This window comes from Condylura cristata, unplaced genomic scaffold (assembly GCF_000260355.1).
Source record: "Condylura cristata isolate star-nosed mole 26May11 unplaced genomic scaffold, ConCri1.0 scaffold00028, whole genome shotgun sequence".
Lineage (NCBI taxonomy): Eukaryota > Metazoa > Chordata > Mammalia > Eulipotyphla > Talpidae > Condylura > Condylura cristata.
In genome coordinates, this window is record NW_004567129.1 from 385,714 (window position 1) to 411,044 (window position 25,331).

The following is a 25,331-nucleotide window of genomic DNA, read 5'->3' on the forward strand; positions in this document are numbered from 1 at the left end:
CTGTGGGAATGCAAACTGGTCCAACCACTATGGACAGCTGTGTGGAGATTTCTCAAACTACTAAAAATGGAGCTTCCATGTGATCCAACAATTCCGCTCCTAAGAATCTACCCAACGGACACAAAAACACTAATTCAAAAAGACACCTGCACCCACATGTTTATTGCAGCTCAGCTTATAATAGGTAAGCTATGGAAGTAACCCAGATGCCCAAAAATAGATGACTGGGTCAAGAAGATTTGGTATATTTACACAATGGAGTATTACTCAGAAATCAAAAATCATAAACTCTTGCCCTTCACAGCAGCAAGGATGGAGCTGGAAGGGATTATGTTTACAGAAATAAGCCAGAAAAAAAGGGAAAATATCACAGGAGGAATCAGTAAAACTAAGTAGCTCTAGTAAAGGAAAAATCACCTGGCAACTTTAGATCAGAGACATTCTGTAAGGGAGGAAGAGGGAGAAGGACAGGACAGGATGGGAAGAATATAAGGCACTATGGTGATGACAGTGCACGGAGAACTGGTGGTGGGAATTTCACTGGAAAAATGTAATGAATATTTTTTTTAAGTTGATTGAAGCCTATCTTGCCTGATGAAGCTGTAAGTTATTAGTTTAAGTTTCTCCCAGGTGACATGTTCTCTTTAGTATCTGCTGGGAGCTGTGCAACACAGTCCTGCACCAGCCAGCTTGTCTTCAGCACCACTGTTGCACTTCGTAGTGATCTCAGCATCTTTTCCATCAAAAAGTGTCTGAGTGCTTACAGAGATAAATCTTGCAAGACAATTACAAAGAGAAGATGGCTATATGGAGTCACACTTGTTCTATGAGATACCAGCAAATCACCAAAGGTACGGAGAAGCAAGCAAAATTGCAGAAGGAGCCTGTCCTGCTGACGACTTGCCTTTGGACTTCCAGACTGAGTACAATCAATGTCTGGTGTTTGAAGCCACCCATTATGTGGTGAGTGCTTTGCTAGGCAGCCCTAACAAACAAGCCATGTTTTGACTTCTGACAAATTCCTAATCCTTCCCCTAGTCCCTGTGTTCCCATTTGCAAACCCCCTACGCCACTAAAGTATCTGATTACAGAGGAGTAGTGGTGCAAGTGAGTGGGGTAAAGTCAGCTGATATCCCTGCCCCTGTGAGAAGAACACAGGGGTGATCCACAACAGGAAGTTTCAAAAGCACTGAGTCCTGTTCTTGCCAGCTAGGCACAGTGCCACTGTAACTGGCAGCAGAGCCTGGAGGAACAAGCAAGAAGACAGCATTTGGCTTTGAATTGTGCCTGGACACCCAGTGTCACTAAGTCCCTCACCATATGCCCAATTTGCAAATGACCAGATCAAGGAAGCCCCCTAAGCACCCAGAGAATAGAGGGAAACTTTGGTCAGTGAAGCCCCAGCTAGACATTCTAAAAATGGGCATGAGAGAGAGTCTGAACAAGAAAAACCTAAGACTGATTCTGCCACAGTTCTCCAACCATATGACAGCATTCCAGGCCTACAAAAAACACTGGCCCACTGGTGCCCACAAATAAATGCAATTTTAAACACATATCCAAACCCCTGTAAGATCAAACCCCATGCGGTTTATCAGTCCACCGCCTGTTATCACCATCGTCCCAAGTCAGGGTTATCCTGAGATAACCTAGCAAAGGAGCCACAATCAAAGAAGTATTTGTTTGTATACTCACACACAGAGGACAAACCAACCCAACATTCATGCTTTCCACCTGACATGCACACTCATCCACATACTTACACCTGATGCCATCACACAGCCAACAAGCGTTTACACACACTGACACAATCTCCAACACACAGAGCCACACACCTTCACGGGCACAGTCATACTCTCCCAGCACAAACTCACAGAGAAATTCACTTATACAGAGACACAAACATATACATATATGCTCTCCAAGACAGACAGATATACCCTCTGTCACTCTCTCTCATAAACACACACACACACACACACACACACACAAGTATTCTAAATCAGCATAAGCCTTTAAAACAGAGTCACAGAGTTGAGGAGCTTTTCTAAGCCAAGATTGTCAACCTCCAAACCAACTTATGTCACAAATAAAATGGTTACACATAGATGTAAGTGTAGAATTTTAGCTTATGTTCAATTTCTGCAAGAAGGAAAAATATTGTGCATTCCCCTCCTGCTGAGAAAGCCCCAGGCTATGCCCTTCTTAGGGTCCTAGGAATCCTGCCTTCCATCCTTGGGCTCCTATGGCACTTAATGTCATATTATCACCTATAGGGAGATTGAAACATGGGAGCAGAAGTCAACATCTTCATCACAACAAACATCAAATACACAGGTGGACAAAGAAACTGAGGTAAAATTGGGAGGGGCATCAGGGCACCAGGAAGTGACAGCCAGGCAATGAGGCAAGAGTCCCAACACACAGTCATCACAGCAAGAAATAAGCCTACGCCACACTCAGAGCACCCATGAGTGTTACGCAGAGGAAAACGTAGACCTACAGAGGCTGCCACACTGGAAGAGAGAGAAGGGAAAGAGAGAGGGCTGACCCTCGCCAGCCTAGGGCGGCGGGCCCGAGGGCATGCTGCCTCCTTGGGGGCTGTCTAAAGCCAGTTGCCTACTCACAGAACTAATAGTCAGGGCCATCACCAGATGTAGATGAAAATCACCAATGATTATTTTGCTTTAATGAAAGCAGATTTAAAGGAGCCCGAACAGGTAAGATTTAAAAACATGTTCAGTAGAATGAGGTGAGAGATATTGGCAGGGATTTAGCCATAGGTGTAACCTATATTTTATTTCTCAGGGGAGGAATAGAAAAAAAGTATGCAAAACAAACACCAACATCTGTTAAATCAGAATGCCTCTACACAGGGATCTTAAATTATTTCCATTACAGCATAACATCTATATCTTTATAATATCTTGTTTAAAATAAAATTAAAGAAAACATAAAGACAAAAAAATATAATAGTACATGGGTGGAATTCAGCAAGATGGTGATAAAGATTCCAGGCTTACTTCCATATACTCATTAGACTGCCATAAAACAAAGCCAGGCCCTCCCTGGTGGCGCAGCGGGTTAAGGCATAGCACTAAAAAGCTAAAGCCACTTCTGCATGAGTTCGATTCTCGCCTGCTCCAGAGGAGATGCACATGGTGAGGCAGACCTCTCCTGACCTGCCCACTGCTCCCCTCAGCAGTGTACTTCAACAGTCTGCCTGTTCTGCTCCCCACTCTGTCTCTGGTGAATCCTCTCAGCCTCCACATCTCTGGCCTGTACCCCAGTTCTATATGAATAAATAAATCTTAAAAAAAAAAACAAAACAAAGCCAAACAGCAGTGAGGGAAAGCAGACAACCACAGCAGACACAGGAGCAGTGTTCCAGTAGGCCAGACTGTGAGTGAACTCTGTTTATGGAGACACCCCGGCAGTACAACCTGCCAGAGGGAGGGAAGCTACCGCTAAGTCCCCGGCAGTGGTTGGCCAGCGCACACATCAGGGGCTGCTGAAGCCTGGTGCTGCGCTGGATAAGGGGCATTTTCAGGTTGGCGCCTAGGACTGAGGGTTTTCTGGTGACAAGCACAAGGGTAGAGAGTGATAATACTGGCTTGAGCCTCAGGCTCTCAACAGAGAACAGCAGGAAGCAGAACCTAAAGGGAGAAATAGATCAGGGCATTTGTCTCCTCACAGAAGAGGCTCAGACTTAAAGCTCAGACTGAGATTTTCAAAATACCTGTCATTCCCCATGCCAAGGCTAAGAGCAAAACAAATGAATGTTTTAACAAAGTAGTGTTCCAGCACCTGCCAATAACAAGAACAAATAGCTGAGGATAAGGTTCTGTGCTGGGAAACAGAATAGAGAGAGAGAACAACTCTCAGTCTGTGACCCCAAATCACCTGCAATCTGGAACTAGTGCTGGATTTAGTACTTTAAAATAGCCTAGAATGGAAAGGTAGGAAGCTATTAGACACACTGAGACTGTCAAGCTAGTCAAGAAGAAGCAACTATGGATTTCCTGTGGATCCCTACACAAAATTCTGGTGCCCACACAGTACAAAGTTCAAATTACTGAGTCTAGTGAAGATGGTCCTCTGGCACCCTCTTGCCCTGGTCCTCTTTTATACCCTTGCCTTCATCAGCCCTCAGGTTACATCAACAGATACGAAGACAACAGTTTGAAAAGCTATCCCTATTAAAGTTAGTAAAAAATTTTAAATAGGTAGGCAAGAGAAAACACCACAAATGTGGAGAAAAAAAATCCTCTCAGCTCAGCAGGACTGCAGAACATGGTAAAGAGGATTTCAAGGTAAATTTCTAACAAAGTTTATGGAACTCAAAAAACAAAAACAAAAAACCAACAATGGAAGGCATAGAACAACAAAAGAATAAAGATAAAGAAAATACGTGGCAGCTATAATTAGAAATAATAGAGCTAAGAAACACTGGCTGATTTAAAAAATACAATAAAGAGCCTCAACAGAAGAAAAGCAGAAGCAATGGAAAGAATTAATGAACTTGAAAACACGATCCTGGAATTCACAGGAATAAAACATTATAGAGAAAAGAGAATTTTGAAAAAAAAAATATAGTCCAGACTGCAGGATAACTTAAAAAGAAATAACGGTAAGGGCCAGGCACCAGCCAAACACAGGCTCACAGGAGGAGCAGTCTCCCCAAGCAGAAGCAAATATTACAGAGCGAGACCCTCATGACCTGTTTGTCACCACCGGTTAACGCAGCCCGGACAGAAAATAAGCTCCAGTTCCTTGTCAACATTTCCCACCTAGCCATTTCTCCCCCTACCTAGGCCTATAAAAACCCCTCTTACCCCTCCCTCAGCGCGACTTCTCTGACCTCCACTCTCTCTGGGGTCAGTGAACCTCGCCCAGGAGCACAGAAATAAACCAACATTTGGTTTTACTGGCTTCACTATCTCTTTGTGTCCTTCTTACTGCGTTGAACTTTGAAGAAATAGACAAATTTCTAGACCAATCTGTGGGTCTGCTAATCCTAGGTGGTTTTCCCAGCCTCCATTTTATTACCCACAATTCTGTACCCTAAATCAAGGTCAGAACTGCTCAGTCATAAGAGCCCAACACCACAAGGTGACTTTCACATCAATTAAAAGCATAAACCTGCATCAGCCTGGTACATCACCCTGTGCATCACGAGGTACAACCAGGAAGGACTTGGGAGCCGTTTATGGATGTATAAGGACCCCAGAAGCTGATCAGTGGAAGGCCTTCTTGATAAGATTGAAATCCTGATGGGGAGTCAGGGCTTGATCTACGGGGGAAGCTATCAGCAGATGAGAAATACAGTTTCACACTTCCCCTGCTTCTACTCGCCGCTCTCCTTTTCTGCTTCCCCATATCACCAATGCTATGTGACTAGTTTACCAACAAAAAGGCCAGGATCCTGCTCAAGATCAAGTCGTACCCTGCTCTACAACTCCCGGCTTTTTATCTGTATGGTGACACAACACGGATCTACCAAGTCTGCCAAGCCTGGCCAAGGAAGAAACAGATGAGTTGAACAAACCAGTCACAAGCAAGTAATAAACGTAATAAAAAAAAAATCTTCTGAAAAACAAAAGCCCAGAATCGCATGTGACTTTACAAATTAATTTTATCAAACATTTAAAGAAATAAGGTCCATCATTATGCTGAAACTATTTCTTTAAGTGCAAGAAGGAGTACTCCCTAATACATTTTATGATGCCCACGTGATGATGTGGCTGGCTGGCTGAGCTACGCCAAGCAGAACCCAGCCACCCAGAATGCCTCCCGGCTCCTGCAGGACTCCCAGAAAAAAATCAGCAGCAACCTGTTTCTGGGCTGGTCGGGCAGCACGTGGCGCTCTCAGGCTCTATTGCAGGCCTCGAGGGAGGCTCTCAGCTGCCACTGCACCAGGCCACCAGCATGCAGACCTTCACCACAGGCATGGCAGCCGTCAAGAAGTCTCTGTGCATCCAGGTAAAGCTGTAGGTGGATGCCCTCGCTGACACCATGAAGAAGTCCAAGCTGCATGTTGTGCACTGCTTCCTACCTGTGACGGAGGGCTGGGCCGGCGAGCCCGGGTGCCCCGCCTCCGGCCTAGTCAGCAGCAGCAGCAGCAGCGAGTTAGGGCTACCCTCGGGAGACTCCTGCAAGGCTGGGCTCCTGCAGCTTGACGTGCCCCTGCTCCGTGCTCAGCTCCGAAGCTCCCGCCTGCTTGATGTCATGCGCATGTACCACCAAGGTTACCCTGACCACATGGTGTTTTCTGAGTTCTGCCATGGTTTGATGTCCTGGCCCCATACCTGACCAAGAAACATGGGCGCAACTACATTGTGGTGGATGAAAGGCAGGCAGTGGAGGGCCTCTGGAATCTTTGGACCTGGAAGAGTAGCCGCTGCATGGGCCGGAGCCAGGTGTTCTTCCGGGCAGGCACCTTGGCTGGCTAGAGGAGCAGCTGAATGAACACACCAGCAGGAATCTAACATTGTTCCAGACAGTTGCAGGGGCTTCCTGGCCCACCAGCACTTCAAGAAGAGAAAGATCTAGGAGCTGGCGATTCGCTGTGTGCAGAAGAATATCAAAAAGAACAAAGGGGTCAAGGACTGGCCCTGGTGGAAGCTCTTTACCATTGCATGGCCCATCATCCAGGTACAGCTGTCAGAGGAGCAGATCCAGAACAAGGACCAGGAGATCCCACAGCTGTGGAGTAAGCTTGAAAAGGTGAAGGAGCAGAACGATCTGCGGCTCAACAGTGACCGATAAAAAATCCGGATCTCAGAGCTGATATCGGAGCTCAGAGCTGACTTTGGAGCTGACAGATAAATACAACACAGAAGAGTCCACCTCTCAGCTGCTGGACCCTGAGGCCGCAGAGAGGCTCCAAGCTGAAAAGGAGATGAAGGACCTGCAGCTCCAGTACAACACACTGAAGAAGCAAACGGAGGTGATGGAGATGGAGGTGATGGAGGCCCATCTTATCCGGGCAGCTGAGATCAATGGGGAAATGGATGATGATGACACTGGTGGTGAGCAAGCGAGCTGTGCGGGAGGTGGGCTTTACCAAGAAGCTGTTCCAGCAGGAACTTGAGGACAAGCTGGAAGTGCAGCTGCAGAACAAGAGTCAGCTAGAGACCTGCAAGTTGATAGTGATGCGAGCCAGTGGGCTCTGCAGCGGCTCAAGAAGTGCCAGCAGCTGGTGGCTTAGTCTCAGGACACCAAGCTGCACCTGGAGGGCCAGTAAGGTCCGCAATCATGAGCTGGAGATGCAGAGGAGGTTTGCCAGTGAGCTCTCACAGGCACATGAAGACATGTTCCTTGCTGAAGCTTTCAGCCTGAAGCAGCAACTGGAGGAAAAAGACATGGACATTGCAAGATTCACCCAGAAGTTTGTCTCACTGGAGGCTGAGCTCCAGGACATTTCTTCCCAAGAGTCCAAGGATGAAGCCTCTCTGGCCAAGGTCAAGAAACAGCTCCAGGACCTGGAAGCCAAAGTCAAGGATCAAGAAGAAGAGATGGAAGAGCAGGCAGGGACCCCCCAGGTGTTGGAGCAGGCCAAGCTGCGGCTCGAAATGGGGATGGAGTGGATGAGACAGACCCATTCCGAGGAGATGGAGAGTCGGGATGAGGAAGTAGAGGAGGCCTGGCAGTCTTGTCAGAAGAAGTTAAAACAGAGGAAGCGTATGAAGACAAGCAGAAGGTGCTATGAGAGAAGCAGGAGCTGGAGAGCAAGCTTACCTTCTTAGCAACCAGGTGAACTAGCAGGACTTTGAATCATAGAAGCAGATCTGGAAAGACCTGAAGCGCATCAAAGCCCTGCTGGCAGATGCCCAGATCATGCTGCACCACCTGAGCAACGACCCCACAAAGAGGGAGATCACCTAGCCGAAGAACCAGCTGGAAGAGTCAGAGTTCACCTGCGCAGCAGTGGTAAAAGCGTGGAAAGCAATGGAGGTGGAGATAGAAGACCTGCACCTGCAGATTGATGACATTGCCAAAGCCAAGACAGCGCTGGAGGAGCAGCTGAGCTGCCTTCAGCGTGAGAAGAATGAGATCCAGAACCGGCTAGAGGAGGGTCAGGAGGACATGAACAAGCTGATGAAGAAGCACAGAGCAGCTGTGTCTCAGGCCTCCCAGGACCTAGCTCAGATGAATGATCTCCAGCTCAGCTAGAAGAAGCCAACAAGGAGAAGCAAGAGCTGCAGGAGAACTTACAAGCCCTCCAGAGCCAGGTGGAATTCCCAGAGCAGTCCATGGTGGACAAGTCCCTGGTGAGCAGCCAGGAAGCTAAGATCAGGGAGACATGCCTAGAGTTCGAAAGGACCCAAGTGATGCGGCTGGAGAGCCAGGCCAGCTGGCTCAAGGAGAACATGGAGAAGCTGATGGAGGAGTGGGATCAGCACACTGCAGCTGAGAATACAGAGAAGGAGCAAAACAAGAGGCTACAGCGGCAGCTCTGGGACACCAAGGTAGAGATGGGCAAGCTTGCCAGGAAGGAGGCAGAAGCGAGCCATAGGAAGCATGAACTGGAGATGGACCTGGAGAGTTTGGAGGCTGCTAACCAGAGCCTGCAAGCTGACCTAAAACTGGCATTGAAGTGCATGGGGCGCTGCAGGCTGCCATTGAGGACGAGATGGAGAGCGATGAGGATGAGGACCTCACCAACAGTTTGCAGGACATGGTGACAAAGTGTAAGGAGAGAAAGAATAAACTCGAGGGGGACTCAGATGTGGACTAGGAGTTGGAGGACCAGGTCAACAGGGTCAGGTTGTGGTGTTGGAAAACCAGGGACCTTCCACGGTAACTTCTGATGATGGCAGCTTGAAGAGCTCCAGCCCCACCAGCTACTGTGTTGGGTCCCAGTCGGGATGAGCCTCCCCAACCACCCCCGGAGCTTAAGCACAAGATCATAATAGGAAGAAGACATCTTGCCACCTGTGTGAGAGGCTTAACCTTTGGGCAACTGATTAATATCCACCCTGATCACAGTAGCACATGTGAGGGAGATTTCCTCCTGCCTCCAGGCCAACATCCTGGGATTAAGGGTATAAAAGGGAGGCTGGAAAGGATAAGAGGAGAGAGAGAACACTTTGCTGCAACCATCTACGTGTGCTGACTCTTCAACCTCGACGTCCCCCGCGCAGACTCGTATCCCTGCCATGCGGGCGCAGCACTCCTGGAAATACCCCGCCCCCCTGACCGGTCAGATGATGAGCACAACTCTCTTGATGGCACCTCCAAGACCTGATACTACCACAACAATCTGGGTGACAGCAACACAGAGGCCGAGCTGATGGAGACCAGAGGACTGGCTCACATCCTTGCTACCCATGGCCTACTGCTGTCACATGCCTCTCCCAGGAAATAGCAGAACACAGGTGTCCCCCACTGAACTCGCTGACCTGCATGGAAACACCCGACCCTCTTCTGGCAGGACTTTCCAGGCTGGTGCCTGCCAGGGAGAGGTGGGGGGAAAAAGAGCTTCTGAAAAAAGAACTTTTTGCTCTGTCTGCCTCCAAAATGCCACACTCTTGGCCTCTACCTTGGGCCACTGTGGGCAGAAGCAAGGGGCTTGGCACTGCATGGAGCCAGCAAGTTGACCTCCATCAGCCCCCTGCTCAAGGACAATGGACAGATAACCTACTGGAACATTCTAGGTTGCTGGGTCCATGGGGAGAAGGAGCTGAGGATGGGAAGAGCATTTCCTTCCCCCTGGCTTTGGGTGAAGGCTTTTTTTTTTTTTTTACCTTAAATATCCAATGTGTCCATCACAGCTGCATCCCTGACAATGTGAGGGGGCTGCAGTGGCAGCTGGGGCCCTGACAACAAGTAGGAGAATCTCAGCTCCATCTTCACTCTCCAGAGCCACCCCAAGCAGCTGGAGAGGCTGGTAAGCAGAGCTGGGTCCAGGCTCTTAAGGGTCACCGTAGGGAGGGGCTCTCAGGTGCTTCCAGGCTAAGCACGCCTACACGGACAGGGCTGCACGCATACTTCCAGCCCTGCCCCTTCGTCTCCTCAGTGTGTTAAGTGCAATGACCTATTGAAGAGTAAGCCCATTCCACCGGCATCGATTCGGGGCTTATCCCTGCACTGCCTCCTCCCCTCTCATCAACTCAACTTGAAAGGAAAAGAAGGCCTTGGGTAGAGGGCTTGTGATGGGGAAACTTGAAGATGGAAGTTTCAGTCAAGTGCTAATGCATACTAGTTGCAAGTCCTAACTCAATGTCCTGCGTCTGTGCCATTTTTCTTCAACTCCTCCGCCCCACACATTTATCCCAGACATGACATGTGGCCTGACAGTCCCGGCCCCCACCTAAAGGTCATCCTGCCAATACCGCACAACTTGGGGGCCCAAGGGCAGCCTGGTGCCGCTCCCAACTGCTGTCCCCCTCTCCTGCAATCGGTTTGTACTCATTGGGCTGTGCTCTCTCTTCCCTATTTACCTGATGTATGGAAATAAATGTCCTTTTCCTCCTGGGGGGGGGGGGAGCCATTCTTCTATATACAACATTATATATTAAAAAAACCTAAAGACTCCCTAAAAACAATGGATAAAGACAGCAAATTGACAGGTTACAAAACCAACATACAAAAATCTATAGCCTTTATATATACAATGAACAAAAATAAATAAATAAGTAAATAAGCGATTCCATTTATAAATGCTTCAACAAGAATTAAATAATTAAATTCTTTGGTCTGGAGAACAGTCCGGGCTACTAGCAGCCGTATTTGCTGAAAGTGATGCACAAATACGGGAGAGCAGAGTCCAGCTGGAAAGGAGATTCCAGATGCGATAGGAGCACACCCCGGCTAGCCTCCCTGAAGCCTTGCCAGCTGATGAGCCAACGGATCTGCTTATCACGTATCTCTGTCACTTACAGATAACACAGGCCTGGACGGCACAGCCTGGCAGCCAGGAGTGGACACATCTGTCCACCCTCTGACCTTTCAGCCTTGAAGTTCCTCAGGACCCAAACTACCAAGAATCTGAAGAGTCTGGAATGTAATTGCTTCATGGAGAAGTGTTCCCCATCCAAGTCTCGCTCACACACACACACACACACACACACACACACATCATGGTCACCTCACAGGGGAGATGTTGGGAGAATGTCTCCTCATTTTCCTCTATACTGTTCCTTCCCCCTGCCAGTGCCTAACAGAGAGCCTCACACACGTGCTCTCAAAAAATGTGCTCATCTGGTCCAGGTATGTTTTGTTTTACTGTTTTTTGTTTGTTCTGCTTTTGTTTTTGTTTTTAATAAATGAGACAGACATGCTGCTTTTGATGCCATAGGAATCCCCTAGCAGGTCTGTACTGTGAAGTTTTTCCTGTGGCCCAAACCATGCCCCCTACTCTCTGTTTCTCCTGTTGCCCAGACCATGCTCTCTTCTCTCTCTCTCTCTTCATACACACACACACACACACACACACACACACACACACACACAAGTTTTATCCTAATAATAACTGAGATATGGTACAGAAATTCCCACCCAAGGAGAAGGATGAATTAAATTAACTACCTGATCATTATGATTCTTCCTGCTCCTTTTCCAAGACAGTATTTAAGTGTTTTTAGTTTTTTTCTTACAACAGTTATTGTTGGTGTCTCCAGGTTTCCACTTTGGAGCAGAGAATTACTTCAGGTGTTGCTGTTTCAGCTACAATCCAGCAGGACCCAGCTCAGGGCTGCTGCCCAGGGAGGGAACCAGAGGCTTCCGCAGGTCCTTTCCTGCCCGCAGCCCCCCACTCTGGACCCCAGGCGGCAGCCCAAGGCAGCTGAGCTGCGGGAAATCCTCATCATCCTTCTCAAAGTCCCCAAGAAATGAAAGTCCTGCCCAACCTTCCTCCCAGGAATGTCGAAGGAACCCAAAGCTCACTACCCCTGGGGCGCTCGTTTCTGTCTTTTATTTAGGCAAAGGGCATGGCACCAGCTCTGCCTTGGGGTCTCAGTCCTTCACTCTTCACCAGCTTGTGTTCTGGAGGCTGTGGTCCTGCTGCCCCACCCTCTTCAGACCTGAGACCTTGCATCTTCAACCTGAGCTGTGTGAAGACCTGGCTCCTGAGCAGGGCCCCAAGCCAACTGGGTGGCCAAAGTCAGAGAAGATTCATCCTGGGGAAGATGATGTACAGTCAGGATGGTTTACAATAACTTATGCTCTAAAGTAAGAAAAATAGAAAAAAAATAAGGTAGGTAATGCAGAGAAAATATTAAAGAGAAGAAAAAAGCTTGAATTGTCAGTGAATAGCCCTTGAATAATTCAAGTTTCCAAACAAATTATATATTTTTGACACTGTGTCTGAAAAAAAATACGTTTCACATAAAAAGAGAAGGGCCTTGAGCATGTATTTCTACCATAGGTTTCAGCAGACAGTGCAAGATATGTTTAAGAGACAGGCAGCCATGGGAAAAATTTGAGCTCTCTCAATTTTGCAACAGGAATGAGCAGAATTGGAAGTCATCTATCTTGCTTCTCCTTATTTCCAACCCACTTATTCAACCCAAACAAACTAAAATTCCTATTTTAAAATCACTTAACTAACTTAAACAAAGAAGAGCTTTTTCTTGCCAAAATCTACTGGGCATCCTCATGAGAAAGGGACCAGGGCCTTAGAGATTCCTGTTCCCACATTAAGAGATTCAAATATCTTATTTACAGGATTGAAGATGAAAGCACGAAGTTGTTTGGAGGAAAACGAAACCTCAGAGTTCTAAATGGAACACCAGTGGGAGTATTAGCTGGGGATGTCTGGTTACTCCGAAAGGAGCAAGTGGCCATAGAGCGGAGGGGCAGAACCGGAGGGGGCAGGGACCAGGGACTAGACCACAGATGCCTGGTCTCACCCCGTCATTCTCTGACTTTGAGTGGTATCTTCTTCACAATGTGAGGGGGTACACTACACTTCCCAGAGCTTTCTCATTTAAAATCCCACATTTTGTATTGAAATCAAACTACATGGCCAATGACAGGAAAATGGTTAACTAAACACACACTTAGACTCCAAGGAATAGTGTATAGTGACTGAAAAACAGAAACAATGTGATGAATTCTGCTCTTGACTCCCCATGCAGTGCTTCTGTTCTAAGGCACCCCAATGTGAACTAGGTTGCCTGTCTGTGGGCCCTCAGCCCTGTGCTTAAGGTTCAACTGCAGACACACATAAAAGGTCAATAATAGGTTTATTTACAAGGGGAAAAGAAAAGGAACAACCCAGGGAAAGAATGAGAGAGAAATACAAGTTAACTACTGTGTTCTTCCAGTTCTGTTGACTTGGAACCCCAATAGCACACTGGAAGCTGATCAAGAGCCAAGCGACCAGCTGCCAGCCACAAGGAAAAGGGAGAGAGCCTCAGCTCAACATGCCTGCCTTTATAGCCAGAAATCTCAAAGTGGCTGCTTAAGTCCACTCTTGGGTCCTAGCGGTCCTCCCTTTGGCATTGCTGGGACTTGTAGTTTTGGTGTCTGGAGTAGAAGGTGGAGTCCACAAAACCTGTATCTGTAGAGTTTGTTCAGGACATCCTTTCCCCCTAACAGTTTTGATAGACAAATTTCTGTCCTAGCAGGAAATATCTGTCCCTGACTAGTGGATCAGAAGCTCTGGGCACCACAGTCTCATGTAGCTGGGTCCTGGATCCACACCCCCCCCCCGGCCTTTGACATCATTCTAGAATTCAGAGGATTTCCATGCCCCATATTTCATGAATTTTGTCCAGCCTACTGTATTGACTTTGTGAAGATGCCCTATATGGATAAATTACAAAATTTAGTGGTGAGAGCTATTTTTCAAATTTAACTAGGTGTTTTACATTTTTATTTGTTTAAGTCTGGCAATTATTGCATGCTAGCCACTGTGTTCATTTCCTTTAACATTTCCAAGGAATAGACACCGACAAGAAAACTGGGATGAGAGGGAAGAACATGCTCAATACCACACAGCAGAGAGTACTGAGGCCGGGTGCAAGCAGCTAAAAACAGGACCCTAACCAGGGGGCCACTCTGCCTCTTGGGGCAACTGTCTAACCAGGGCAATGAATAACTGAACAGAAACTTTGAAACTGGATAACAAGCATAAACCTTTCTCTTGGCTTTGGCTTAAACTTGCAGACCTTGGGGCTTGGGGGTGCAGCAGTAGGGCTCTTGCTAAAAGGGGTTGACCAGGTAAGAGGAGGGAGTAAGAGTCACATGAGAAGCCCAGTGCATACAGATGGGCTTACAGCGGCAGTGGCAGGGAAGAGGTAAGGTCGGCTGAGCAGTAGATCTCAGGGCCACAGATAAGCACTGGGCAGAACAAGGCATTAGAGCAGACTCATTGGGATGGAAGGTTCCTTGTCTGTGTGAAAGCCTCCTGGTAGGGTCAAATTCTGTTAGGCACAGCAGGCACAGACCCAGGGTCCATGGGTCCAGCGTCCATGGTACTTCTTGAGGTCTTCAGAAATGTTTTCATTTTCTTTTTAAATCAGAATTTTTAAAACAAACATAAGTTTATAATAATGAATCTAGCCTAGATTCTAGTCATCTTTACACAGACTCACTCATAAAGTATAATTCGTAATCTCTTTTGGCCCATAAAGGCCAAAGTGTCTCAGGCCCATAAAAGTCATGATGTGAGGGCCCTCCCTGGTGGCGCAGCGGGTTAAAGCACTGCACTGAGAAGCTAAAGCCACTTCCACATGAGTTCAATTACCGCCTGTCCCGGAGGTGACCACATGGTGTGGCAGACCTCTCCTGACCCACCCGCTGCTCCCCTCAGCAGTGTACTTCGTCGATCTGCCTGTTCTGCTCCCCACTCTGTCTCTGGTGAAGCCTCTCACCGCCCCGAGCCTCTGGCCTGTACCCCAGTTCTGTATGCATAAATAAATAAATCTTTAAAAAAAAAAGTCATGATGTGACTTGCTCTGGGAGAGCCCTCGCCTCTCACACAGCAGGTGCGGAGAGACCACCTCAGCTGGCGTCAGGAGCCACTGTGCTTCTGCACTTGGTGAAAAACATCAAGTGTGCCCCAGAACTCCCCAGGCCTACGTCTAGTTTGTCTCCAAGCAGGAAGCAGCTGAGAATTAAGCCAAGCTTCTCCAAGCTTCCCCACCATGGTGCAGTGGGCACTGGACAAAGGAGAAAGAGAAGAGGTGGAGAAGCAAACGATGGGGAGGGGAAACAATGCATGGGGAAGGCTGAACTGGGGTGCAGGAATTCTGTATATCGTATGTGGTTAGCTGGAGCATGTTGAGCAGGAAAAACATACCCTGGCCACAGCCCTCACACCTTCCCAGCTGCCTAGAGCTACCGATAGAATGAAACAAAGATCCACTCAAGAATAAATACACACATTCATACATATATGTGCACAACATACACAAACACAGAAACACATACATATACAACACATGCATAAATATGCATGCGTGCAAAGCACACATATAGATATGTAACACATCCTATCTACTGACACATCACATACACGGCTCACATGTTCACAACATGCATATACACACACTGATACACACCTGGACTCACATAAATACAGAGGTGAGGATTGAAATAATTACATGTAGAAGTGAGTGAAAATTTCAAAAGCTCTTCTCCACTGAAAAGTGCAATTTTTGTAGGATTCTTTATGTTAACAAGTTAAAGAAATTGGGCCACCCTGGTTGTGCAAGGGGTTAAGTCTCAACACTATGAAGCTATCCACAGCCACTGCAGCATGAGTTGGATTTCCCGCCACGGAGCTGACCCATATGGTACGGCAGCCCCCTCATGCCTCCCCGCTGCTCCCCTCAGCAGTGCATTTCAGTAGATCGGCCTGTTCTGCTCCCCACTCTGTCTCTGGTGAATCCTCTCACCCCCTTCCCATACCTCTGGCCTGTACACCAGTTCTTATATGCATAAATACATCTTTAAAAAAAAAGTTAAGGTGGCCCTCCCTGGTGGCGCAGCGGGTTAAAGCACTGCCCTGAGAAGCTAAAGCTAGTTCCGCATGAGTTCGATTCCCGCCTGCCCCGGAGATGACCACATGGCATGGCAGACCTCTCCTGACCCGCCCGCTGCACCCCTCAGCAGTGTACTTCGTCGCACTCTATCTCTGGTGAAGCCTCTCGCCACCCCTGAGCCTCTGGCCTGTACCCCAGTTCTGTATGTACAAATAAATAAATCTTAAAAAAAAAAAAAGTTAAGGCAATTAATAATGGAATAGCAGAACACCCAGGCACCAGAGAGGCCCTCCCAAGAATGCAAGGGAACGTAAAAGGGAGGCCAGTAGCTCTCACCCAAGACACTGACTAGAAAATAGCAAATCTATTTCAAATCACAGTCCTGGAGGGGAAGCTATTGCAACATTCAGAAAAGACCTGTGCAGATGTCTGCTAATCTCTGCCTACATGTGAGTGGACAGGAAGCCACCTCTATAATCTAATTTGAGGGACAACAGATGACTCCATGATCCCCACTGGTGCCCAACACCATCAGAGTTAGTCATTTAGGTTACCTTTCCTTCCTAGAATCTACCCTTTCTAGAGATCCTCCCTTAAAATGTGTTTCTGGGCCCTCCCTGGTGACGCAACAGGTTAGGACGCAGTTCAATCCCCCACCCTGGAGGTGACCCACATGGCATAGCAGACCTCTCCTGTCTCACCCGCTGCTCCCCTTGTTACAGGGTAGCCCAGAGTGGACTGGGCTGCCTGTCTGTGGGGCCTCACCTGCGCGCTCACACTGCAGGTACACACAAAAGGGTCAATAACGGGTTTATTTACAAAAGGGGAAAGGAATAGGAAACAACACAGAGAAAAAAGCAGGATACAAAGTAAGTGGAATACCTTATGGCTAGGCTGACTGAACACACCAAGTCACGTGGTCCGGAGAGCTGCTTCCCGACCAAGCCAGCGAGAGACAGAGAGAGCCAGAGCAGGAGATATAGAGAGAGCGTGAGATGCAGTCGCGCCTATTTATTCCCCCCAAATGTCCCAGAATCCATTCCTGCTAGCTCCGCCCTGGGGTCCTGCAGTTCTCTCCCTGGTGCTCCTGGGAGTTGTAGTTTCCAATCACTGGAGTACAATGTAGGGTCCAGAAAGCTGGAGTAGGGGGTGGGGTACAGAAGACCCTGCAGAGTTCCTTTAGGACATCCTTCCCCTTAACACCCTCAGCAGTGTATTTCATCAATCTGCCTGTTCTACTCCCTACTCTGTCTCTGGTGAAATCTCTCACAGCCCCTGCACTTCTGGTTTGTACCCCAGTTCTATATGAATAAATAAGTTAATTTTTTTTTTTTTCAAGAAAAGTGTTTCTAGTCCTTCCCTGGTGGCTCAGAGGGTTAAAGCACAACACTGAGAAGCTAAAGCCACTTCCGCATGAGTTCGAATCCCGCCTGCCCTGGAGGTGACCACATGGTGTGGCAGACCTCTCCTGACCCGCCCGCTGCTCCTCTCAGCAGTGTACTTCCTAGATCTGCCAGTTCTGTTCCCCACTCAGTCTCTGGTGAAGCCTCTCGCCACCCCTGAGCCTCTGGCCTGTACCCCAGTTCTGTATGCACAAATAAATAATCTTAAAAAATAAAAGTGTTGGCCCTCCCTGGTGGCGCAGCGGGTTAAAACACAGCACTAAGAAACTAAAGCCACTTCCTCATGAGTTCGATCCCCGCCTGCCCCGGAGGTGACCACATGGTGTGGCAGACCTCTCCTGACCCGCCCGCTGCTCCTCTCAGCAGTGTACTTCCTAGATCTGCCAGTTCTGTTCCCCACTCAGTCTCTGGTGAAGCCTCTCGCCACCCCTGAGCCTCTGGCCTGTACCCCAGTTCTGTATGCACAAATAAATAATCTTAAAAAATAAAAGTGTTGGCCCTCCCTGGTGGCGCAGCGGGTTAAAACACAGCACTAAGAAACTAAAGCCACTTCAGCATGAGTTCGATTCCCGCCTGCCCCGGAGGTGACCACATGGTGTGGCAGACCTCTCCTGACCCGCCCGCTGCTCCCCTCAGCAGTGTGCTTCATCGATCTGCCTGTTTTGTGCCCCACTCTGTCTCTGGTGAATCCTCTCACCCTCCGCATCTCTGGCCTGTACCCCAGTTCTGTATGAATCAATAAATAAATCTTTAAAAAAAATAAAATAAAAGTGTTTCTAAGGAGAATCCCCAATAGAGGCCATACAGATACATACTGGGGGTTAAGTTGGGGAAGGAGCCTGACCTCCAATGCCTGCCCTCCTGGAAAAGACTTGTACTGTGAACCCCAATGGTGGGTTTTCTCCTTGTGTATTGCAACTGCCTGACTTAAGCTTTTTGCCTACAAAACCATGCAAAGTCTTGGGGATGTCACAGTTCACTGCCTCACCTGTGTTCTCGAGGCAGACTGAGGTTTAAGGTGCATCAACAATGGGGTTTATTGACAGAAGGGAAGTGGGAAAAAGAAGAGTTTCTGAGGCCACAAGCGGCTGACTGTCTGTCCCACCCAGGCAGTGTCCACAGTGCCCAAAGCCAGCCAGCACTCATGCAGGGTGGTGGCCAGTCAATGACAGCTTGGAGCTGGTGGGTAAGTAAAGGGCCAGTGGCATCAGGAGGTGACCCCAGGTGGTGCTGCTGAGGCCCCCCAACAGCCAGCAGCAGCTATCCACAGGAGGTGACAGCCCAGGAGGTGGTACTGAGCCATCAGCAGTGGAGGGATTCTCACAGGCAGTGTCAGAGGAACCAGTGCTAGAGCTCTTAAAGGTCTACAGAGGTCTGCAAAGATCTTTTGGGGGAGGGTTCTGTATGTCAAGTTGTCTGAAACACTGGTTTATATCCCTCCAGGGTACCCACCTGTCAAGCATCATGGATCTGTTTACAACACCTGAATGGCTTCAAAACATTGAGTGGCACCCATGGGAGATCAAATATGATTGGGCCATTGGGAGCTCAACCCTGATTGCTCCATTTACAAAATGGGCGCAGGATTCAAAAGTGAAACCTGCTGTGCATGAAAGACCCATCCTGTGCTGGCGTGGCCGGGGGTGCAGGTCAGTGGAGCCAGGACACTCATCCTCACTGTAAGAGGCACAAGTAATAGGAACAAGGGAGTGTCCGCCAGCCAGCAGCTGGACACATGTTCCAGATTACACCCAGTGCAAATGAACAAAATAGGATGTGTGCGAACAAAACAGGATGTACCAGGATGTGGGCACCCTGGGGGAGGGAACTGAGGTGGTGAAAAATTACTAACTATGGAAGAAAGGATAAAAAGGCAATAAAGAGAGAGGACGAGAGCTCCTTCGCCCTCAGAACCCTCTCTAGCGTGTCAGTGGTTTTCATCCCTCACCGGCTACTCGAGCTCATAACCGGCTGGTCGGGAGCACACTCAGCTGCGAAGTGGGAGCTGCTTTTCCTCCACTGTCGGAGCCCACCGGGCTGGCCTGCAGACGGTGCACTGAGCTGGGGCAGGGTGGCCCCTGGCACTTAGCGGGCCTCTCTCCCTGTGGCTTCATGGGGGCAGAGCTAGGCAAGTTCCTCTGCTGCTGGAGCCTCACCGGCTCCCCCGACACTGACGCATCCACTGGAAAGGGCACTACCTCAAATCAGCACATGGCCAGGCCGGCAACCCCACTGAAGCTGCTTTGGCTTAGAGACCTCAGTCGATTTTACTAGCTGACCACTTGTTTTCTCTGTCCTGTATTTTAAATCGTTTTAATTTATGTTCTGAAGTTTAAATTCGTTTATGCTTTAAATTCACCACCAGTGGTGAGGCCATAAAACCCTGGGCCCTACCTCCACCTCAATAAAAACAGAACGCTGGGTCCTCTATCTGCCCTTCCCCTCTCCCCTTGAAACCAGAGGCCCCTCATCAGCTCTGGAAGTTGCTGCAGGCACTGCAAGTGGCAAGAGGTGGTGAGTGTTTTGCTGCCTACCCGCAGCCCCCCTGGGGTCAGGCTGCAGGCAGAACCTGCAGGGATGGCTGGCGGCAATGGTTCCCCCACATGCTGCCCCAGGGCACACAGCCTCCCTCTCCCCCCCCCCCAGGGCTACAGGCATACAGGCAGGCAGCCAGGGTCTCCCTGGGCCATCTCCAGCGCTGTGGCTGCTCAGCTGTAGGCAGTTGAGAGGCCTGTAGATTTGGAGCCCAGATTGAAGAACGGACGAGCTATGAGCTGTTTGGTGCTATGGTGCAATGGGCCATAAGTCCAATCAGACTTGTAAGTCTGGGACCCTGAAGGAGGATATAAGACAGAGCAGGAGCCAGCCCCTCTGACTCTCACAGAAGGGCCTATTCCTGGCCATCCAAAGGAAAAAAAGAAGCTTCTTCAAAAAATCAAATTGCTACAAAGAGGTGGAACTGGCCATACCTGCCTATGGCCGGCCTGACACCACCTGAAGGGAGCACCAAGGGCCCCACGTCCCAGGCCCTAGATCTGCTGTTGGTGTGGGCCAATGAGTCACAAAGAGCTGTTCACATGGGGATTATGACACTGCCACTTCCTAGTGATGTCCTGATCGGCACTACTGGCCAGTGGGCCCAGCACTGTGGAGCACTCTGTCTGGGCCTCCCCTGGCAGCTACTAACTTCTCCTGGCCACATAGCACCATCTCCTGTGCTGCTGCCTCTGTTGCTGTCCAGTCTGCATCCAGTGCTGTCCATCCCGGCCTTCAGGCTGCTGCTGGGGCAGCTGAGGTGATGCTGCAGCACACACGCCTGTCAGCACCCCCGGCTGTATAGAATGAGATCCTGGCCCCCTGCTTGCTGGGGTGCACCAAGCTCCAGGCTCTTGTTGATGAAGACAGCGCCATCTTGGTTAACAGGCCTGGACTTCTGGACACTGGACATTATCTGGGGGTGAGAGAACAAGACATTTTTGGCCTTAGAAACTTTCTCCTGTTTATTAAATAACCCCCATTGTTGTTTCCTGAGCCTGAGTGTTCTTGTAATTGTGGACATGAGTGAGAAACCACGGACAGTGACCTGTCCTCTATTGACCACCGCCCTAGTCCTGCTTTAGCCTCCCCGCCCCCCAGCACTGTGTCACCATGACCTCACTCTGTGGCCCCAACTTAGGACAATAAGCACGTTAGTCGTGAGTCTGGCATGACATAGTCTCATGAGCAGAGAGTTGGGGGGACTTCAAGGTCACCCTTCTGGGAGGGGAACCCACCCAGTCTTTCCACCTGAAGGGAGCCTGCATCGTCACCTCTGCTACCAGCCCTGCCTCCAACACAGTTCTGCCTGAGGCTCAGGTGCCCTTGAGGCTGCCTGATGGGAAGCAAATAATGCAAGGGAGAACTGGCAGGAAGCTTCTGCAAACAGACAACTGACCAGCCTGAGGGCCTCTGTGAACAAGCCTGCAGGCCTCTGTGAACGAAGCCTGAGGCAGAAAACAATCCCTTTCTGTGATCCTTTACAAGACACAATGGAGTCTTCAGAGAGTTGTGCAGAAACAGGAAGGCGGGAGCTCCCCCATGACATCCCTGCTTGGTAAGTCACTTTCTCCATTGCCAGCGAGTTGCAGGTTTTCAAAAGGTGCCTTGCCACCCTAGAATGAGCTGCACATGTGGAAACACAGGAGCATTGGGCCAGAGGTATCACCACTCAGATAAACAAATTGAGGCCAAGGACTCAGAGCAGGAAACATGCTTCTGGACACTGTCTGGCCTCTGAGATTTACCAGCCAGTGGAGTTCCTCCTGAGCTTTCCTGCAGGGGATGCCTAGTTACCAGCCTATTCTCTGGCAGGTTGGAGACTCCTCCTTCTCTGGGCTTTATTAATTGTGTCTAGCCCCTGTTTCATGTGGTGGTGGTGGTGGGGGGGTCAGAAACTTCAACCTTGACTCCTAGCAGGCAAGAAGTAAATTCTCAGTAAACTCAAGTCCATATACTTTAATAAAATTAATCCAGTGTGTTATGTTCCCTGCCCACTTGTTTTCTAGAACTCTTCCAAAATTTCTTTACCCCTTGAGGCACAGCTGCATGTGACTAGAAAGCATTCAAGTCCAATCAAGCCCCTCCACTGGGGTCGCACTGACTGCTTTCAGCTGGCTGTGTGCAAACAGCAGCCTATGTAGCATAATGACAAATAGCACTTGACACTCAGTTTCTGTGGCAGAGGGACAAAGGGGAGTTGGGGTGGGGAGAGGTTGTGGTAAGTGTTAGCTGCTCTTCGGATTTCATTGCCATCCAGGAATACAGGCCAGGGATTGAAGGAATGGAGGGGGTGGCTGATGCAGGCCTGAGCAGGGCTGGACTGGCCCGGGGGCAGGCACCCACCCCCGGCCCTACCCCCCAGAGTGCAGGATGGGTTGAGGAGGGACAATGTGCATTTGGGGTTGATTGGATGATGAGAGTGGTGTGGCCCAGGCTGATTGTATCTGGGGCACCAGGAAATGAGACATCTATTCTTGGAAACCTGTCATTGGGTGGTTGAACTGTGACCCAGGCTGTGATGTCTGTTAATCCTTGAATCCATTTGCTAAGTTGAATCTGCACGGGCTCTGACATACGTAACAGCCAACAAGGCCAATATATTCCCTGACTTTCCTTTGGTCCGGGTCTTGCCTGAATCCTGCGTGTCCGGCAGGGAACAGCTTGACCCTGGCTAGCCAGCCCAATAAACTCTCCTTTGCGAATTGCATTCTTGCGTGACGCTCTGTCTTTCACGGTAATCGAGTTCTCGGACCCTAACAGGATGTCCGAACCCCCCACCCCGGGATTTTTCAGATGTTAGGAATAAGTGTTTATTTGAAATCTCCCTATTTTCAAAAGTTAACAATAATTATTTTAAAGATTAGCATATTAACTGTGTACATTCAAACAAAACCTCATCTGAACATCAGATTCAGTCTCCTATAAATGCCAGCATGAGACTACAACAAAACAGTGAGTCCTTCTGCCCTCTATTAGCCTCTGCAGTGGAGACTATTAATACCAGAAATCCTAGCTCAGCCCCTTGGTGCCAACTGTGACATTAAAGGGTGAAGAATTACATCTGACATGACTGAGTTTCCAGCTGCAAACAGCAATACTTCGTCAAACCCCGTTTGGTGATTTCTCATACCTCCATCAGTCTCCCTAGTGACAAAAATAATTAACACATTCATAGAAAAGCTCAGAACGAAAGGGAGCTTTAATTTATCTATCTACTTCAGGGTCATCCCTGTTATCAATGTATGACAAGTTAATGGGTCTTAATTAAAGAAGCAGCAGTAAAGCAATTTAGGAAACTGAGGGATTATTAGGAGTCGGCGCTGTGACCGCGTGCTTGTGCACCACGGAAGATAACACATTTGCTTTCCGTGGTATCTCAGATCCATCATTCTGAAATTACCTGGTAGTAAAGAGTCATGTTCCTGTCTTTGCAGAAAGCCCTGAGTTTGGTGACTGCTCCCAGAATGGCAGCTGTAGTACATTACAGACAAGGGGATGAGAACAGCAGCCCAGGGAGGGGGACCAGCAGGCCCAACTGCGGCCACGGAAGCATTAAAGACCTGGGGGGAGGCCGAACAGTACCAGGCCATCTCTCTGCCCCCCACACCACTGATTCAGGTGCTGGGAATTCTATTTCAGAAATATTTCTCAAATCCAGGTCCTCTCTGTCATTGTCTCTGGCCCTCAACATCTCTTGCCTAGAATGGGGCAGAAATCACCTCATCACTCATCACCTCATCACCTACTTCACCTTGTCCGTGGCCATTTGGGTTAGGTCACTTCCTCCTAGTGCACCCTTCAATTGCTCCAATTTCCAAAGGAGAAATTAAAAATTGACCAGTAGACAAGCACTTAGGCTCACTGGTTGTCTATTACCATGCTGAATTCATTTTATGTGTGACTGAGCGATTTTGCAAACAATTGTCTATTTCTGGGAAGACTCCAACGCCTCTCGGGCAACCCTGAGTGTAGGGAGGCCCCAGGAACCACTGTGCACCCTCCCGGCCACCACCTACAACCGCGTACTCATTTCCATGACCTGCCTCAATCTACAGGCCTGAGAGTCTGGAATCATGAGTAGCAGGAGGCCGCAGGCCAAAGCAGAGACAGGTACAGGGTACACAGGAAAGCGCCAACAAACAGTTCAGTTGTTTCTTTCAGGAAGGAAAACACTGTCCACACATCAACAGTGCAGGGTTCCGCAGGGAGCACAGGTTTGAGGGGATCCAGACAGAGGGCCAAGGTTAGTGGCCCCCAAACCTCAATACACTGTGTTTTGTCACAAGAACTCAAGGCTTCTTCCAAAAGAAAGAAGCACAGTACATCCCTCAGAACTAGGGCATCTTTAAACTTGACCTACATGGCATCGGTTCAGGGTGGCCCCTTGGAAGCCCATGAAAGCCAGAAAAGAGGATGACAGCAGCTTTTGCTTTCCCTGCTGTGCTGTGAGTATTGAAATGTCTGCTTGCAAGGCCCTTTGATGGTCTGAATCAGAGGGAATTCACAGCCAACTTTCTACCTTGTCCTTAAATACTTTTAGCTCATTTTTGTTTTGAGATTAAGGGGCATGTGTAGCGAATTCTGGGCCCAAGTATTGTTTGGCCTCTCCCATGGGAGACCACAGGGACACCTCCCATACCTAAGGCTACCAACCCTAGGCTTGGGGAGGAGGGTGGGGTGAGGAGGTGGGTAGCTGGCCTTGGAAACTGGTGTTCCATCTCCAGACAGGAGCCTTTGCTCTGCTCTTTTGCTGCTCTGCCTTGCCCTACCTGTCTCCCTGGGGTCCCAGACCCATTTGGGCTCTGTGTAGCTCTCTTTGGCCCCATAAAAAACACAAAGAGAATAAAACGGAGGTCCAAATATAACAGAGCTATGCAGGATGGTGGCCAAGAAGTGCCCTGAGCTCCTTGAGGTGTTTCTCACATTCATTTACCTCTCAGGACTCAGGTTTGCCAAGGCTCAGGAGTAAGAAGCCGGGAGTTATTGTTATACAGAACAGCTGTGAGCCTGGCCTGCTTCCAAGTGAGAAAAAGCCCTTTACACATGACATCCTGAGGTCAGCCCAGCCCCGAGCTCCCCCCTCCCTCCCAGAATCCCTCAGCTAACTGGCAAACAGCAGAGCAAGTGGAAATAAAGATTTGCTCAGAATCAAAAATCATTTTGCACAGTAACAAAACACATTGTAGGTGGAAATCACTGTTACAAAAACTGTGTTCTTTCTCCAGCCTTCTTCTTGGTACATCCATGACCAGAAATATTGTCAAAATTCAGATGCTATTCCATTTTAGATCAATTGTTTCCTCTACTCAACAAATTTGCTCTTCTGTGACGTGGTTTGTGGAAGTGGTTTAAATGTCTTGATATCAACAGCAATCACACATTTTCCTTTCCACTAATTTGATATCTTCACTAAAAGAAATGCCAAAAATTTGAGGGCTTTCAGAGTGAAATACTG

The 25,331-nt window shown here is 48.8% G+C and overlaps 2 pseudogenes; one reads left to right on the forward strand and one right to left on the reverse strand.

The window, feature by feature from the left end:
• Positions 1-6,000: 6,000 nt before the first annotated feature.
• LOC101634263 lies at positions 6,001-9,370 on the forward strand (annotated as a pseudogene).
• A 10,676-nt stretch (positions 9,371-20,046) lies between these two features.
• LOC101634499 overlaps positions 20,047-25,331 on the reverse strand; it is a 115,556-nt pseudogene continuing 110,271 nt past the window's right edge.